The sequence below is a fragment of the Photinus pyralis genome, unplaced genomic scaffold, assembly GCF_008802855.1.
Source record: "Photinus pyralis isolate 1611_PpyrPB1 unplaced genomic scaffold, Ppyr1.3 Ppyr1.4_LG5, whole genome shotgun sequence".
In the NCBI taxonomy this organism is placed as follows: domain Eukaryota; kingdom Metazoa; phylum Arthropoda; class Insecta; order Coleoptera; family Lampyridae; genus Photinus; species Photinus pyralis.
The window spans coordinates 6,559,363-6,579,873 of NW_022170596.1; the positions used below are offsets into that span (position 1 = coordinate 6,559,363).

At 36.2% G+C, this 20,511-nt stretch overlaps 1 long non-coding RNA gene across 1 annotated transcript; it reads left to right on the forward strand.

Moving 5' to 3' along the window:
• The first annotated feature begins 17,948 nt into the window (after positions 1–17,948).
• On the forward strand, positions 17,949–18,706 carry LOC116171797. Its single transcript, XR_004145525.1, has 3 exons — positions 17,949–18,191; positions 18,240–18,444; positions 18,545–18,706. It is a non-coding gene; the product is annotated as an uncharacterized LOC116171797 (long non-coding RNA).
• The last annotated feature ends 1,805 nt before the right edge of the window (positions 18,707–20,511 follow it).

A 20,511-nucleotide genomic window follows, 5' to 3' on the forward strand; every position in this document is an offset into this window, starting at 1 on the left:
CAGCGTTCGCTAAACAAGGAGCGATGCGTAAGAGATTTTACTATACTAAGACATTTCTCTCCGAATACCAAAACTAGCTATTTAGGCCGTTTAGTTTAGGTACAAATGCATTCCGCCGAGTTGCATTGTAAAATCTCAAACAATTCATTAACTCCATGTATCTCAGTTCTTTGGTGAAATATATAGGTACAAATAGGTAAATTTAAATTTAAATTTCCCTGTAAATTTTGGGGGTTACTCCACATCAGGTATCTCTTGTGCTGTGCTGTATATTGCAAGATCAGCAGTAACAACGGTATGATTTTGTCCCAAAGATTCAGGCTTGTTTTTTTGATTTCACTAGACGATGGTTAGGATGGTATTGTAGCTCGCTGGTGGAGAATTCAAAAACGGCATAGGTATTTTATATTGAATGGTAGATACCGGAACTTACTTAGGAGGATTATCAGCAGGTAAACGAGGAATTTGGATTTCTTCTGTCGATGTATCTCGCTTTTGAAAAAAGACTGTGCGTTGAATTTTTTTCGTCTGTTTCCACAGAATATGGCCTACTTATTCTTATTCTGTGACTGTTTCCTCATTGATGTCGAAGTTGCTCGCTGTGATAAAATTATCATTTTTTATTATTTTTTCATTAATAATAAAATTTTATTTAAACGAAATATTTAAAATTGTGTAACAAAGAAGAAAACAATAATTAACTATAACAAAAAAATTTCGTCGAACTGTTTTTCAGTTGGGAGAGTGCCCAGGATACATGCACTATTTCCACGTTGGATGGCCAAGGATATCCTTTGAATTAAAAATTGCTTAGCGCGTTTGTCGCCGGATTTTTGTGAAATGTAGGTAGACACCCTTAGCAGAACATGTAATATTGACGTTTACTGTACTTGTTATGCCACTGTCGGAGAACATTTTCTGACCCGAAAGACCAATTTGCAAATGAGTGTTTGAAAAATGACCTTAAAAAAACTGTTCAATAATTTTGTTCCGTAAGTATGTACCTAGACAACAAACTTCGTGGAATTTTGTCAATTTTCGTTGTCTGGCCAAGAATTGCAGTGGAATTATTTTTTTCGAATTTTCAAAAACTAATTTCAGATTCAAAAACCACCAGATACCAAATTTCGTCGAAATCAACATTTTTTCGCACCCCTATTGAGGGGTGTGTCCTTTTGCGGTAGGAATTTTCAAAAATTATTTGCAAAACCGGAAAGGGCATACAGCAAAACCTATTCAAAGACTCACCACCAGTCTTTGTAACTGTTGCTGAGAAAAAAAGAAACTTTACCACTTTTTTGAGGGTGGCTCCTAAACGAATACATGGATTTTTTTTTGGTGTTTGGATCCATCGTTCCTCGAAATGGGGGTTGAAATATATTGTGTGATCAAAACTCTCTAAACCTTCCCCATATAGTTTTTATTCGTTGAAGTTTTTTAAAAATAAAAGCGACTATAGTTTCGGCGTACTGCCATCATCAGGCGATGTGAAATTTAACAGGAAAACGGTAAGTTACAAACGTTGAAGACGAATAAGACGAACATGTTGTTTTTTAATTATTAACTGGCCGAAGCCAAGTGAAAAAACCTGAAGGGTGGTTAAACCGGAAAGGTTGTCCTAAGTTTCAAAACGAATTATTATCAAGCCTTGTTAAGACAAGACAACCAACCGGAGGGTTGAATTATTAGATTAAAAGTTGAAAGTTGAATTTAACACATTTCAAAAGAACTGGGGGGAAAAAATAAACTCATAAAAGTTCTGAAACTATTGAGATGACTACATATTTAAATTATTTAAGTTAAGTTTAAATTCGAGATCATACAGACGGCATGTCTAGAAATGATTGACCACCAGGTTTACCTATCACTAGATAACGACCAGATAACTGACTTTAACAGCCTAAGTACCTGCTGATAATCCTCCTAAGTAAGTTCCGGTATCTACCATTCAATATAAAATACCTATGCCGTTTTTAAATTCTCCACCAGCGAGCTACAATACCATCCTAACCATCGTCTAGTGAAATCAAAAAACAAGCCTGAATCATTGGGACAAAATCATACCGTTGTTACTGCTGATCTTGCAATATACACCACAGCACAAGAGATACCTGATGTGGAGTAACCCCCAAAATTTACAGGGAAAGGTACCTATTTGTACCTATATATTTCACCAAAGAACTGAGATACATGGAGTTAATGAATTGTTTGAGATTTTACAATGCAACTCGGCGGAATGCATTTGTAAACTAAACGGCCTAAATAGCTAGTTTTGGTATTCGGAGAGAAATTTCTTAGTAAAGTAAAATCTCTTACGCATCGCTCCTTGTTTAGCGAACGCTGCTGACTATCCTTCCCTCTCCGTCTCACTCGCGATTACCGACTCGGCGAGGTCGGTAGGTTTTTACTTAAATGACCGTAACTTTTTTATTATGAAAAATTCACGGTAATGTTATAGAAAATAAAATAATCACAATGCTTTGGAGCATCGAATGAGCTATAAATATTGGAAATCGATATCGTGAAATAAAAAGTTATGAGAGTTCAAAGTGCGCACTTTTCATCTGCTACACGAATTTTGGAAGTTGACGGTCATTTTTCTAAAAACTGTGCATAACAAGGTAGGTAAATATGATTGCTTTAGATTCTGCTATAAATGTACTTTCATTTTACAAAAGGAATTATTGATGTATATCGCTTAGTTGCTGAGAAAATAAATACTTTCGGTGGTCTAGTCGCGCGCGCGAAAATGAGTAAAGTTCAACTTTAGCGGCCTATAACTTTTGTCAGGACCACGGGAAAATGTCGTAAAGCGAGATTCTGAAGGTTCAAACATTTCTGAACAAAATGGTGTGGGTCCCAATTCTTTCTACTCCGAAAAAAAAAACTACCTCAAATAAGCGAGTTAGCGCCGGCTCTCCGCTCACCGCTGCACTAATGTTTCAGTTGGAAAATTTGTCTAGAACGCTTTAAATTTGTGATCATTGGCGTACTTTTGCATGGACAAGGGGGGCATATTTTTAATGTCAACCACTATGTTTTATTACATATTTTTAACTTGCACACCTTTTATGCTGTTATATCCAAAATGGTAGGTACTCTTCAATAATATATACCTAATGAAAACTAGTGGATAGTTGCCATTTAAAAATTCCCCCTTTAAACTACGTACATTGATAGCAAACTTTGTATAATTTTGGATGCCATGAAGAGCTTCTTTAAAATAATGTTGTATTGAAAATTCACTGTTCCATACAAAACTTCCACTCTGCCTGATAGACAGCCTCCTATGTGGATAGATAGGTGCATTTGTCTCCATGGAAATTAACTGTCAGATAGACGTAACCGTAACATGACAGACCGACCCTGGGATTGTAAGATACAGCCAAACGACTCACAGTCACACGAACAGAGGATTTAGTGCTTTTGTAACATCATACTCGTGGCATTAATTACACTCAGGATACATGATCTAATATCTATGACCATAACAAATAGTGAACAATTTTAATTGAAATTGGTCCAACATAAACAAGTTAAAAAGTAATCGTAAACGATTTACATAAAGCGCATTTCCACTTGCATTCATTTCCCATTTATAAGATGCAACTTCTGATAAAATCGTAAAAATCCGGCCACAAATATGAAAGATAGCGTTGCTCATGGGCAATCCATTTTTGACGTGTTACTTCAATTTCAGTTTATGAGAAGAATTTCATTTCAATGCTTTTCTAAATAAGAAAGTTGGAACTGCGCATGCGCAAACCTAAATTTAAAAACATTTTTAGATTTTCCTTTGTTCCAAGCGCCTAAGTATCAAATTTCACTTAAATGGTGCCATAGATAAAAAAGTTGGCACTGCGCATGCGCAAAAGAAAATTTTGAGACCGCAAAACCAAATTTTGAAATTGGCGTTTGATTTTCCTTTATTCCAAGTACCTATGTATCAAATTTCATTCAAATACTTTTATAAGTAAAAAAGTTTGCAATTCGGTTTATAAATGGTCGAGATGCGAAAAGGGCACTGTGAATTTTGAATCGATTCGATTTAACTTTTGGCATTGCGTATTATATGGCTAAAGCTATGCCCATATTGAATTTCATGCAATTCAGTTCATAACTAACGGAGATGTAAAAGCGATCGAACATTTCTAACAAAGTTATCGTTCACACGGACAGATAGATGGACAGACAGACAAAGGAACAGACGGACAGACCAGCATGCAGACGACAGATAGCAATGCAAAATTATAAACGATCTCTAGGATCGTTAATAAACGGCAAAAGTGTAAAATTATAGAACATGTAAAAAAAACGGTTTTTTGTTTTTTTTTACAATAACTTTTTTTGTAAGCGGTACAGAAAAAATTCCTTCCTTGGTACAAGACTCGACGCCATAACGAACCAAATAGCGAAAAAAGTAGAACAATAGCTCTTAAGATAAAGAACTAGTAGCGTCGCAAAACGAGCGGACGGACGGACGGATGGACGGACGGACAAAGTGGCCACAATAGCGCATTTTTTTTATTTTTGTGGAAATGCGCTAAAAAGAAATGTAATGTTGAAGCTGATGGCGAAAAATACAAAGACGGACAATGGAGAGTTGTCAGCAAGATCCTGACTTATTTACTACGAAACAGTAAATTCTGTTCTTTGTTTTCGTTGCAAACTTTTTGCTCACACCGTCCCCTAGTAGAAGGATAAAGTAATTGGGGAAACCTTTAAATCAACATGAAATCAGTCTTTCAAAGTGAAAAGAACTTCATCGAAATCATAATGAATATAGGTACTATCGATCCAAGGAAGTGGTATTATTTAAATGTAACACTCTGTAATATCTTAACGTCAATTATTTTAATTCTTTTTCCTGATTACATTGATGTATCCTAGGATGTATCACAACCTATATTTTTTTATATAATTTTGAAATTACATGTTTCTATGGGTACCGTAAGCCAGTTAGTTGCTTGATTGGTATCGGCTGCTTTAGTTACCATGGAAACAATAAACAAAACAAAATCTTCATGACTCCATAGCCTAGTATTTATAAACCGTAAAAAATAAGGTTTTTAATTTAGCTTCATGGATAAGATTAAAGAAAATATGGCATGTGATCAGAACAAAAAAATTTAAAATAATTAGCATTAATATATGCAGGGTGTTGCATTTAAGAAATTCCGCCATTCTGTCAAATGGGAAATGGTGACCCAAAATTTTTTTACTACGCCACTGAATTTTACGTAAAAATATTGAAAATAGTCAGTTTTCAACTTTTTTCTATCTTATGTGGATAGTAGGTATATGACAACATCGGGAAAAGTCAAACATTTCGTTTTCTCCCTGTTATCTCAGAAACAAACGTAGCTAGATTGATTCTGTTTGTGGTATTAAAAGTTTCACAAATAAATGGGACAAGGCATCGAAAACCACAAATCTCTATGTTTGAAAACAGCTGAGATACACTGCAGTCTCAATCAAAATAGGACACAAAGTATTCAAAATAAACCGTTATGGAAAAGTGGAAATGTGGCGGGAAATTCAAAAATGTACGTAAAAGGTGAAAGGAAAGGGGGCTTAACTATAGCTATTGGTTTTTAGAATAATTAACAGAGTGCTAATAGAAACTGAAAGGGTAGCAAATATCTGGATCCTGCTGAAGACAGTAGATAGGAAGCAATTGAATTTGCTCAACACACAAATTTCTTTGTACTCGATTGTTAAACCAAGACCTACTTGAATATATGTTTCGAAATTTAAGAAGTCAAAATGGAAGCTGTGGGAAGATTGCCCAACTGTAATTTAAGTCTTCAGCGCTCCTTCCAGTCACTAAGTAACGTCGCGTGAAATCAATCTATTTGGAGGTGAAGTACTTACACATTAGAAACTATCAATAAACCTTTGTGTTTAATGGCATACGAGAAAAAAATTCAAGACAATTAATTAGTGCATCTGGCTCACACCTAGTTACTAAACGGATATATTTCACACAGCGGAAGCGTTTTATTCCCTTGCTTAATTACAATTTCGAGTTTTACTTTCGCGAAATTGAAGCCGATTTGCTCCGATTCGTAATACATATGGACATTTGCAGTCAGCTGTACCATACAGAAGCAATCTGTTTGTTTCTATTCTACAGAGGGCAGCATTTTCCAAGGAGAGATAAGACCAAAACCTGAAAAGAACCTCATGCACGTCAATTAGTGTAACTTATTTTAAATTTTTGACTTGTATAAATAGTGGTCGATTACTTTTAGGAATTTGCATTTTGATTTGAAGTAATTTTGACATTTCTAAAGGAATCGTACTTATTAATTGATAAGAATCGAATCCAAACAAAGGATTTGGGAATGTTCTTTATTTAATTTCAGTTATATGAACTATGGTTGGATTCAAATTGCGTGTGACATTCAGAAGGGATTGTACCGACTATGGGGCTTAGTGGTAGAGCGTTGGGTTACATAGTCGGGAGATCGGGTGTTCGAACATGGGTTGAGGTGAATTTTTCATCTGTGGTAGAGATTTTCTTAGATCAGATTCGAGCATTCGGCGGCTACTCCGAATTAGGTTTTCCCGCAGACCGGGGTAGTATAGAACAACGTAAGACCTTCTGCAGGGGCACCTCTAAAAAGCAAATGTAAGTGTAAAGCAAGTGTAATGTAATTGGGCGAAAGCCTGTTGAGGGCCCAACACAAGAGAGGAACAATAAATAAATAAATCATGCATCAGGTATTTTTTATTGACTCTAGCAATTTTGTAGCATAGTACTTATGAAACTCAATAGTCGCCGGGTGGAAACAGAGGTTTATAAATCATCTGGAATGAATCGAAGGTGATAACATGAGCAGTGGTGGATTTTCTGTAGACACCGTTTTCCAAGGGTAAGTTGGAATAGTTGGATCTAGTAGGTAAGTGTTAAGTGTAGACGTTGAGTGAAGGATTATTACTCAATGGTGTAGAGTTTTATTGACAGTTTCGGTTTTTATTGTGATGTTCGTGAATCATTTAGAGTAGGTAGTTCTGTTGCTCCGAAATACCACAAAGATGCGAGGGGCAAACCACTGAGGAATTCTGGTTTACAACCTCTTGGAATTCATGGAATTCTTGCAACTCTTTTAGAATTCATGGAATTCATTGAATTTTTTTGGAATTAATGGAATTTTCCCGTGGAATTCTTGTGGAATTCATGGAATTCGTTTGCTAATCATGGAAATCTTTGGGTAATTTTTATTGAATCCATTTGGAATTCTCATGGATCTCTAAATCTTTTTACAAGCTATGGTTTAGGTTGTGGTTTACTTTTTATTGACGTTTAGTTCATACATTTTTTATAGTCTTAGAATCTGAAGGGTAACTGTTCATTTATTTTTACTTATGATAAAGAAATACTCAGCTCTCACATCACGTTCAAACAGTAGGACTCAAAATGAACTCAAATAATGCGCCACTGACCTTCACAGTCATAAAAGTAAACTTTTCTCCTCGCTTTCCCTCGACGTTTCTATAAATGTTGTAAAAAAATAAATTATTATATGTAAAATGCTCTCTATAATAACAACATTATCAACTTAACAATTCTCTTAGAATAAAACGAAACGTCAATGATATTTAATTCCCTGTTATTAAGGTTCACTATACAAAACAAGTAAAAGGGTTTTCGCCCTAAGGCGAGTAACTTCAAGGCAGTTTTCATGAATTGATCAGTATTTCCCAAGAAGCCATAGCTATGTGCGCTGTGATTTTCTTTACTAGAGGCATATACCGGGTGGTGCCTAGCGCGACGCAGCATAGGGATTTCAATGGTAATTTCTTTAGAGTCAATTACTAGCCCCCTTAATTATTTTAGAGCAAAAGACTAAATACGTTTTTTTAGAGAAAAAAATACGCTGGAGTAGAACCACACCATTTACATGTTTCCTATGTAGGTACATGCTATTTATTTATTTTACGAGTTGTGTGTATCTCTATTGATCGTACAGGTATTTTGATGTGTTTTTCTACTGAATTGATTTATCATGTTTTCCACTGCATTTATTATGTTTTGTGTGTTTTGATTTTATGAACTTATTTAATTGCATTTGATTTGATTATCTGATTTTTATCATACAATTTGAGATGTTTTATTTATGTGTATTTTCTTTTGCATTTTATTGCTGTAGGTGATTTATTTCTTGTATTTGTGTGGCCTATGCCGGGGTTTTAGTCCCGTAGAAGGTTTCCCTGGCATGGTCTTGTTGTGTGCGTTAATATATTTATTTGATCTTGTCATTTCTTACGCACAAAAGTTCTGTCTTTTATTTAATTCCCTTCTCGATTTATGTCTCACGTCCCAACACATAAAAGATTACACAACGTAGGAGTCCATTCGTGCCACCCATATCGAACCGACTGCCATCCAAATTTAAGTGTCGGGAAACGTCTATCGTTTCGACTTGAAAGGTAGGTGGCTCTGCTAGTAGTTCTTGCTAGAGTTGCCAACGGTAAGTATAGGGTAAGTCAACGTTTTCAGTGTCGGCTTGATAGACCCCTAGGAACATTACATGCTTTCAAAACTAAAGATAACATATTTTGAGCAGACAAAGAATTCATTTTGTCATCAGCTGACAAAATCATTTATAGTAAGATGTTTATCCTCCCATAGTATGAAATGGGAATCGGGATTTCTACTCGGGTTTCTGTCAACGCCACAGATTTTGGTTTCGTCTACTTGCACTGATTGCGTGTTGTAAGTTTGTTATGCTAATAATATAATATAGGATCCGGATTATATAACAAAGACATACTCTTTACTATAATCGAATGGATACGAATGTGTTGACATACCTTACGTTTTGCAAGAAGTATAATTTATTTTTGAAGGTCACTGGAATTCATTGGAATTCTTTTTAGAAGTAACTGCAATTCAATGGAATTCAATGGAATTCTTTGGAAGTCAATGGAATTTTTTGGAATTCAATGGAATTCTTTTGCAGTTTTGGCAGCTTCTTGGAAGTCCCATGGAATTATTTTGGAATTCTGGAATTATTTTGCACTTTTGGAATTCTGGTGTACACATTTTTGCTGTGGTTTACCCCTCGCAAAGATATTAAACTTAACGTGTACACAAAATGAAATTGGATTTTATAATATTATAATTGAATAACTAAGATTTTAACTAGTTAAGAAAAATGTCAGCTTATAAGTTTTTCCCATGGAGAGACCAATCAATTTAGGAATAAGTGGAGATTTCCCAATTCCCATGCCCACCAGCACGAAATGAATTCATATGATTTAATGATCGTGAACTTCTCAATCGGTTTTCATTTGCGTTTGCACGTACCTACTCTTACAACAAAACACCTAATTTTGCGCTTTACGAAATTGCGTCCATGCGTCATATTTGTGAAAGTAGAATTTATTTCTGAGGTTTCCCACGCCAACTCTGTGTTGTTGGTGGTTAATTAACAATTAGCACTCTGACTTTATCCGAACGTTAATTGTTATAATAGATTTCACACGCTGAGGTCATTTCGTTTATAAATTTTTTGCTTCCTATATGTCTGCACTTTTAGTAGATATCACATTTCACAAATCAACATAATTTTCGTTTAATTACTTATATAAAAAAAACAACATCCTCCTATTTCGCCGATGATTTCATAAGCGCGCGTTTGACGTCACCTAATGAAAACTAACTGGTTTTCCTCTCTCCTTTTCCCGTTATCCAAGAGGAAGACGCATCGCGATCATAAAAATAATAAAATTAGTCGATAGATCTCAATTACCTAAAAAAAAGATTAGAGCGTTTCGCTGATTTAATAAAAGTGGACTGCATGAGCTTTCACTGCACTCCGAGTAAAAGCTCGGGCTTGTGCCACCTGCGACACGATATACACAGCTGCTACTAGAATCTGGCCTTCGCTTACGAGATTACTAAACTCGGGCAAAGTTCATTTGCAGACCCGGCTTTTGGGAAATTGCTTTACTAAAAGTCTCGCAAAAACGTTCAATAACTTATCCCTTTTCGTATTCGACATTCTGATTTAGTATTAAATTTAGACTAGCATCCATTTGGTATCATGATGTTTGTGACTTGTGACGATATTACTGTACTTTAAAAATACGTATTTTACTTTTGTTATTGTTATGTGCATAAATCGTTATTAGTATTATTATTTATTTAATAATCTGTACCGGCGGCGCACTATAATCTACAGTTAATTCATGTATGCTTCCTTGCATTCAGTGTACAAAATCTTGGTACGGTATAAACGGCTAAGCGAACGGCAATACACACTAGATAATATCCTCTCTCATAAATAAATGAATTAATAGTTGTGTAAACTACGCCAGGGGGACTTTTTATTTGGCTTCGGCACAGGCTTCGGTACCTGCAGTAATGATGGGTGGTGGGTCACTCTGTATGCCCAATTTAATTTTTGTTATTAACGTTTGATGTGGTCATGGGTTGGGATTAAAAATGCAATGCAATTATTATAAATAACTTGAATACATATCATCTTGTTTATTGTTTGCGTAATATTTGTAAAATTTGATCTCATGTTTTTCTCCTGCCGTAGATAAGAAGTTTTCTTATCGCTGAGTACGCATAAGTACGTGTTATCTCCGTATTGAACACAAGTGCAGTTTTGTCTTTTGATCTTTGATCTAAAACGTAGCCGTATATCGTAGTTGCTTTTTGCCCTGGCGTTTTGTCGTATATCGGAGTGTTTTGGAACAAGACAAGTGCATTTAATTTAACTACATCCCAAATACGAAACGATGGATCAACCACTACATTAACTGCACCTTAGTTCGATATAGGTGTACACGTATTCGGAGGATTGAATTGTGTTTGTTCCTTCAACAATAAACGTTACTCAGTGGAGCTGTTCTATAAGGTTTTCCAGGTATCAGTTAAAGTGAAGTTATCCACCATTAAAAATCCAAGTAAAATAACAAGAAAGCAGTGCATAAGGAAGCACAATTTGTTGTTTGTTGAAAATCACAATTTTGACCGGATTAGGAATTATTAACACTGACAGTAATTAAGATTTCATTTGATTTATTTAATCGATCGCTTGTTGCGTGGCGTGTTTCATCTGACCTTGAGTGTCATCCCTTCTTTCAGTTGATTTGGTTGATTGATGTTGAATAAATTTGTTTCATCTGTAAATGGTTAATTTTGTGCGTAATCCAGCCCAAATTACGATCTAGATAAGGGTTTTCAAGATTCATTTGTAGTGTCCAGCGGTATGTTAGGTGTAATTAAAAATGTGTAGTCGGATTCTTTGGAATTGCTTTATTATTAAATGTGGTTTAGTGGTACTATCCCTTTTGACCATATTGACCACTGATTTTGTTGACATCTGTAGGTCTATTGGCTATATTTCCGCCATTGGTATTGTAGAGCTTATAGGTTATATTGGCGTCTTTCGTATTTTTGTCTGAATTCGGTTTATTTTATTTTGTATTGACTAAGTATTAGCTTTATGAAATCAATTGATTTGATTGGCATCATCGTTGCACTGCGATTAGTTGCCCATCTTCTGAGTGCTAACTACTACCTTCTACTACTTTTTTCTTCGACCGGAAATGCTTTCTATCATTAATTTGGTGATGACGACACCATAACTTATACGCAAGTTAGAAGGTAGCGCTCGCAGACACAGGAATACTGTCTTTCTATTGCGAATCATACTCTTATATAGCTCCGGGTATTGTAAGATAAGAACGGTAAACGCCCAATACATAAAACGACAGGCTTAGAGACTCGAGTTTTATAAATGCCGAGTTACTGCTATATTGATTATTTCATCCATTTATCTGCGTTGCTCGACCACGTGGGGCATTGTTTTTACTGTGAGATGGACCATTCAATGCACAAAAATAATATGATGAAATATTCATTCATCTTTGGGAAAGTAGAACCAAGAAAAGAAAACACTTAGTATTTGACTCAATTTATGATCATTGCGTGGCTCTCGAGGATTTGGCGTTGTATTCCAAAAACTATTTTCCTAAGTGGGACTCAAATCAAATCGACAACTTTTATGGGTACGTCTTCATAAGCCTCTAAAGCTATAAGCAACGCTTACTTATAATTATTGTTCTCAGAAATATTGGCGCAAGTACTTCAAACGAAAACCGTCTAATGATACAGGTCAAATTTGTAAATACTTTCATTGATTAGCAAAACAAACGATTACGACGCTCATTTGAAGAAGCTCAATTATTTTTACTACAATCCTTTGAGAGGCATAATACAACTAATCATTTGCAATCTAAACTCGGATTCAGCACGAATAAGAAGACTCGTCAACACTCAACAGAAATTTACGCACCTAATGTTCAAATAAATTGAATAAACGAAGTTCGGAAGTGCGTATAATATACTGCATCAAATCAAGCGAGTTTATCAATGAATGCGCTATGCGTTCGTGTCCTACATTTTCATTTTAGTCGTCCTCGTTTTAATTCATTGTAAACTGCGGCGGTTAATTAAGGCAATTTCCTATATGAAATCTTTGAGAGATTCGCACGATCCTTTGCCCCAAAAGCTAAAAGTTCAAGAATAATGACATCACTTCAATCTACACGAGAATGGTGATTCACATTGTTATTGTTTAGTAGATATTCCGCTTTTTAAAGCGACCATCGGTCTTAATTTCTAGACGTTCGGTTATATGTTTCAATAAATTGATGAAATTTAATTTACTTCAAGGTAAACATTCTAAACTATTTGATTAGCAATAATCAACCAAAAACATAATTTTGTTAGCTCGATTATTTGGAGCTAAAACATAATCACGGGACCTATAAAGGAACCGGATAAAATATATTGAATGGCCAAATTATCAAATGTCACCATGGAATAGAGAACTAGATGGAATGGCAAACCTTAAATTGCCATAACGAAGTGTTGCGATTTCCTTGGACAAGAAGGTCTGTGGTCATGTCACATCTGAACTTCTTCTATCTCATCTTCAAAAATGAAGAAGCGATGAAGACTTTATTAATTCGGGAAACTCAGCAGCCCTGATCAACTCCTTACAATTCCAAAGAGTTATTTAAAACATGTTTAATTAACACCTAACATAATTCTGGGTACAAATGGAAAAACTAAATGTGGACTCGATTAAGTACACAGTTGATTATTTATACACGCCATAAATTTATTCGATAAAAAAATCAATCAATAAACCTGTATGAAGGAAAGCCACTCATGGCCTATAAACAAAGTACCACGCACATGCGATCGATTGAAACAAATCAAATTTAAAAGAACATTCTAATTAGGTACCTTTAAATCTTAATATATTCCTAACATCTGGTCATAACTATGAGTTTGTTTAACTGATTGGTTTTGTTGTGATTTAAAATGTGATATTGACTTTTTGGAATACTTGGAAAACCCCTAATGAAAGCCTCAATTATGTCATGACTGCTGCACAACACTCAAGTCCACTAAAAAAGACGGCCGGCTACCACTCTCGTCTAACTTGAATATGCGGTTGTTGATTTTCAAATTAATTAACCTTCACGGAGAAATAACGAATTCCTTATCGTGAGACCAGATTTAAGTGGGATAAAGTTTTAAAAAACACTTAACGGAATTATTTCCATATGCCCTAATCTTCCTTAAGGTAATCCAACTGAACAATAAATCATTCAAAACGGATAATTTGTATTTAAAGCAAATTAACAACCGCACTTAACCTTAACAAATTAAAATTTAACTCATACAGGGTGACCCAACATAACTTTAGGTGCTCATACCAATAAAATTATTCACATGACGTAGTTTTCACCTGAGTTTACATAACAATATGTTTGAGGTATAAAATGGTGCGCATCATTATGATAAAATGACGTAAGACCTCAGTTATCTTTACCAAAACCTATTTAAAAAAATAGATAATAATAATAATAATAACCTAACTGTAAAACTAAACTATTTCACCATACGAGAACAAAACACAAACTACAACGAACACTCACAAAACAACTATCAATGTATACAGACCGATTAAAACGATATAAGGAAAGTGTAGATAGGAAAAACACCATAACACACAATTTAAACGTAAAGCTATTTTACAGTTAGGTAAAGTCGAATTAAACAAAATACAGAAAAGTGTAAAGCAAAAATTTAGGAATCATCGTTGTACATTTTCGTCGTAGATTTTTGCTCGTTTTTGCCAGTTACATCGTTAAGAATTTTCCGCTTATCATCATGCAGGAAATCATACCACGTACTAGAAATCCAGCACTATTACTAGTCAAGGGTAGAAACAATTTATTTATTATTAAGCTGCAGGTATCAGTAGCTCTAAGCCAAGGGTTCCTCAAGTCGCCTGCGATACCACAATCGAAAAGGAATTCAAAACCGGTAATATAAACAGCTTATTATCATTTACAGGGCGAGTTTCGGGTGTCTTAAACTTACGAACGATTGGTATAATATGTTTGATTTATTGTAACGCAGCACCCAATTTCCACCAGTTTTGATGACCACTCTGTGTATGAACGCCCGGTATAAAGAGGCGCTTCGGTACGAAAATGTCGTTTTGGTTCTAAGAGTTGAAGATAGAAGCTCAAGGTAATTGATTTAATTGTTAGAGCTGTGCTTCAGCCGCCGCTACCGTAATTAACGCTGCAACTAATCCGCCGTTTGCAACCGTTCTCGTCAAGATATTTTAATTGTTGCATCCGAAAGATCTTCTCATTTAGACGAAGCGAGCAAATTATGATTTTAGAATTTCAGGCACATTAAGTCATTATTAGGTTTCTGTTTCTTAGAACATTGGAACCGCAAGGCCATGCATGTTTACGCGGTTATTAGCTTGATAGCAATGCAATTAACAATAGGTGTTATATAACAATAGGGACTACCGCTTGTAGATTTCTACTTCCGCTTAATTAAGTACCTAAGTGAAATTAACATAAATTCAGTAAACGTCATTCCATATAGTCACGTGGGGCATCAACAGAAGCCCTCTTAATTGATTTGAATTTTGGGACCCATTACAGGTTTTTAGGCCGTCAGCCGGGCGTATAATTAAAGAAGTTGTAATTTTTGGACAGTATTAAACGAATACGCCGGCAAGTTTCCTACGTTCCCTCTCCGTATTTTGGGAGCTTTATATAAGGTAAACGCTTAATTTAGAAAATCATTTGCCTTTTGCATCTTTTTGCCTTTGGGGTTTAACTGTATTTAAGTCTTTTGCTTTCTTCCTTTTGTTTATTGTACTGTTCAAATTAAAAAAATTCAATAAGAACCGAACGAACCGCGCAACAGACGTATTATATACGGTTATATTACTACCTCTAATCTATATAAAGAGAAATTTGCGATGTTTTTGATAAATGTTCATATTAGAAGTCCCGTGGGGCACAATAGGACGGGCAAAATTTTCTATTTCCGGTTCTGCCCCATTGATGATTCACTATTAACTAACACCTGTGTGCCTGCACCTTGCACCGGTGCCTTGTCCTTCGACATTTTCAAAATCGTCAAAGGACCTGTTTCCGGTACCACAAGCTTTGATATTAGCGAAACCAAATTGTCGTAAACGAGGTAAAATGATCATTCTCACAAGATCGCCATATAAAAATAAGTTGGAAGAAAAATTGAACAAGTCGAGGAACAAGCAGAAAAAGCAAAACAGAAGAAGGCAAAAAACAAAAAAACAAAAGTTTTCAGTTGTGATCGCCAGAATGAAGAGGAAACGGAGAAGAATACGAAGAAATAAAGAAGAAGAGTTCTGATGATGACAACAAAAAAAAAAGATGATGGGTAGGCGCAATGCGTGAAATGCACAAACGCCCATGAAAGTTGCACTGGCTTGAGAGAAGTCGATTTAGTTGCATTTCAGTCCTAATTATATTTTGTCCGATATTGCTCCAAGTCGGGACCAGTTCTGCCCCAACGGTGGGGGCAAAATCGGATAGAGACTGTTCACAGAAAGCAATATTTTTTAGCGCATTTTTGCAAATTTATTTGTAAAAAGGTAGCTTTTAATCTCACTTTTGCTGGCTGGCTGGCTGGCGGTAAATGCGGGCCAGTAGAAGAACGTTTGTAGAAAGACGACGCGTGTACATGAACCTACCGGGGTCGTGTAATTAACAAGTTTAGGTACATCTGGGCGCCATCACCGAGCGTCGTTTACTTATGTGGTGATTTTTCTTTCTACAGCTTTGGTCCTATTATTTTCAGGTTGGTGTCGTTGGAAAGATCTTGTAAACGCGCACAACTCCTGTCGGACGGATTTTTTATTTTTTTTTCATAGGTGCAAAATTAACCACCGCGCGTCTTCCAGGGGTAAGTAACCTCAAGCGCCCAAAAGTTTCTTAAAAACTGGAATCGCGGTCTTATTTTCTGGAGGGTTTTTACCGAAATCTACCAAAATTCGAATTGCGGGTGAACGGCCCCAAAAATTGGGTACTATTTTGTGAAGCATTTTTAAAGAAATTTACCAAAATGCGAATTGCTGGTGAACGGGACGTCGGAAGTGGATACCAACAATGGGAATAAAAAAATGCGCTGAAGTCCCTTCGATCTCAGACGAGGACTTTGATCATTTTTGTTATTTGGTAAGAGTTATTTTGTTTAATATTTGTTTTCTATACCTAGTATGTCTATAACAAGTTATATGAAGAGGTTTTTCGTTTTTTTTAAGTTTTTATGTAACTTTACTCTTCCGGTTATGCCCCCCTTTTCCCTACAACTTACAGGACGATTTTGAAGAAATTATCTAAAACAGCATCTAAGAGGAAGAAGATCCCTGTAATTTTTTAATCTCGAGAAACACTTTGGAAAGGGGCTTCTAAGGAAAGGTTTGTGTTAGCGTTTCTATTGCAATTGCTAGGCCAGTTCAGGATCTCAACATTGACGAAGAAGCTTTGCTTAAAGGAAAAATATAGGGGTAATTCGGTCTAGGTGTCTATCTACTCCTACTTCTGTCTACCTCAAACAAATGTTTGAATTGATTATTTCTGATATAGTTTTTGCAACCCTACGTTCCATGCGAAAAACCCTCCGTTAATTCAAGAAACGAAATCCGATTGTTGCCGTTTAGGATGTCCAACATTTTTTGTGAAAAGCCATGTTACAGTTTTGACTGTAGATATATTCGCCTAACATACATGTTCAACATATTTTGAATTTATCGGTCTACAACAGAGTTGGACTGGGCCACTGGGTCAACTGGGTCACTTGGGTCACTGAATTAAACTGGGTCACTGGGTCACGTCATACTCTTTTCAGTTAGACCCAGTTTGACCCAGTGACCCAATTTGACCCAGTGACCCAATTTGACCCAGTGACTCAGTTTGACCCAGTGACCCAGTTTGACCCAGTGACCCAATTTCACCCGGGGACCCAATTTGACCCAGTAATCTAGTTTGATCGAATAACGCAGTTAAGTCAGTGCCCTCCGTTCAAGTGTACAGATTATGAAATAAATGAAACTTAATGCTGGTTTGTTGAAAATAATACTGGATTGCTTGACAACTGCCATTTCTGTTTGCTTTAATACTGCCGTAAAAAACTGTCCATGTCCCGAATTGTATTATAGTAATGTTATTTCGAAACAGTTCCCTCCTTCATTTCTTTGCTTCAAGGCTTACCAGTTGCTTACAGGTGTTCATTCACATTTAATTTTTTTCTACTAGTTAGCTTAATCCAAATAAATCTTTTCTCTAAATACTTTCATTGACTACTTGACTACAAACTATAAACAAATGCATTTGATTTTTTAGCTATTAGTTCTTTTGAATGAAATTGGGCTACGTGCTTGTTGGCGAATATTATTGAGTTTTTTCTTTAATTAAAAGTTACTTGAAATTGTTTTGGATTGTGAGCAACCCTGGGTACGTTCCGGCTTTTGCCCACAGCCTCGGGTAGCGTCGGGAAATAATTGGCGAGCAAAGAAAATTAAAAGTGTATTGGCTAAATAGAAATAAACATATATATATACAAAATAAAATAATATAAAAGATTTCCGGAGCAGTCCTCGTATTTACTTGGGGAGTACTGCCATCTGCCGGTAGTTATCTGGCCCCAGCGTGTCAGCTGGTTTGCTGTCAATGCCGTTTTCGTGTCGGACTGTAGGTTAATTTCCACGTGCAGTGCTGTCTAGAATGTAACAAATTAATTGATGCGGGATTGAGGGCTGCGCCACCCGAACGAGGTAACCAACAGAACCTGCGGGGTGAGTGTTCGAACTGTAACAACTAACCTTTCTCGTGACGGCTTTCAGCCCCTTATGGTTAACGTAGGCCGGAGCACTGTGCCCCAGGTTCAGGCAGGACGGGGCGACGGGAAGATACTACGGAGGTGTACTTCGTATAAAACCAGGAGTCACGCTCTGATTTCGTTTTGAAGACACGGACAGGTAGGAACGTATGGAGAGTAGCTGGTAATCTTGCGGAATACTTGTTGTGGAACTGGTCAGAGTAATAAAGGTAACAGCTTGCACGTTTAATAAAGGGTTGAAAGATTGTTGTTTTAATGACACTATAAACACTCACTCACCTCGACCGCTAATTACGATTAACCCCCTAGGGCTAACGGCAACACACTCAACACAGGGAACGACAGGGGTGCAGGTTAACAAAGGTTTTACAGGTACTGGAACGACGGTTAAGGGTACAAATTATATAGGAATAAATCACAGGTAAATAAGGCTGGTTAATAGCAAAAGGCACTGGTAAAGATAGAAGCAAAAGTTACAAACACTGGACTGACACAGGTATATATAGCTTGGAGATCTGGTGGGGAAGACGATTAGGAGGGGCGAAATTAAGTGGAAATATCTGGGGGAAATCTCATTTACTGGTTTTGGGCAGATTATTTCCTCACCCTTAATTTCGTTTCCTCACAGGATGATACCTAACAATAATTTAATTACTGGGTCACCGGATTCAACTGGATCAATCTAGGGGTCAACGGTTTAAACTGGGCCACCGGGTCAAGATGGGTCACCGAGTAAAGATGGGTCACTGGGTCACCGGGTCAAGCTGGGCCACAGGGTCAAACTGGGTCACCGGGCCAAGCTGGGTCACCGGGTCAATCTGGGTCACCGGGTCAAACTGGGTCAAGCTGGGTCACCGGGTCAAACTGGGTCACCGGGTCAGTAAACCAACTGAGTCACCGGGTCACTCTATGCTTGACCCAGTCCAACTCTGGTCTACAAGGTTAGTACATAGTTTAAAACATTTTAATACACTTTTTTCTATTTCGGTGTCACAATGATGATTTTGTACAACTGTTTTCAGCCAAAAACAGTTGTACAAAGACAATGATTATAGTCGTTTTTTTTGGTAACTCTTATCTTAAGTTGGCAGTTACTAGTTAGTACAAGTAGGTACTTCGTTGGGTACTTCCATATTTGAACTTCAAAATGTCAGTCTTACTACGCTGCCAACCTAAAACTTAACGGCATAAAAAGTGTTCCCAACTTAAAACATGTTAGTTCTAATGTTCCCTATAGTTTCTGTTAGTGATTTTTTTAATTAAATTAAAGCTCCGAAATAGAAAAAATAGTATGAAAAACGCGTGTTACAATGCTTTATTGTAATACTCCTATCTTGCGGACACTCGTGGCTACCCTTCGCGTCGCCACTCGTGCCACAAGATAGTCGTATTACAATAGGTCGCATTGTAACACTTGTCTTTCAATATACTATTGTACACTTTTGTACAGTTGTACAAAATTCTCATTATAGTACCGAAATAGAAAAACAAATTTCTAAAATGCGACCTAACATTTTAATACACTTAGGTCGCATTTTAGAAATTTGTTTTTCTATTTCGGTACTATAATGAGAATTTTGTACAACTGTTTTCGGCAAAAACAGTGTTACAATGACTTTCATTGTAACATTGTTTTTGGTAACTTTTCATCTCTAAGTTGGCTCTATCTCCATCTTTCAACTTCAACGTCAAATCATCAGATGTCAAATCAAATTGTGTAAAATTTAAGTTTATTCATTGATTTTTGGTATACCAAGAACATTCAAATCCACAGTTTTCGTTTTCGTATTAAAAAAAATTAGAAACATTTATTTCGCATGAAAACCAAAATGATAAATCTTAGTTTTCTTCTTTTTAAGGTTTGTTTGTAAACCTAGCCTTAATTTAAGCAACATCACGAGGCTTTTGAGAAAATCAACTACGACTTGGAAGTTACCCGCGATTTTTGCCAAAAATATGCTTTGCAGCTTAATCCCACTAAGTGTAATGCCATGTTATTTAGTAATAAGTTAACAAAATCCCAAATGCCCAGAATGCACATTAATAATCTGGCCATCCCATTTGTGGATAAATGTAAGAATCTAGGCGTAATTCTTGACACATCCCTTAGGTTTAGACCTCACGTTACAATGTGCATTCAGAGAGCATTTTTGAACTTGAGATTATTGTTTACCCATAAATTCTATTTGAGTACTCCAATAAAGTTAATGTTATGCAACTCTCTGGTGTTATCACATTTTGCTCACTGTTCCCCGGTTTACTCATCCTGTATTACC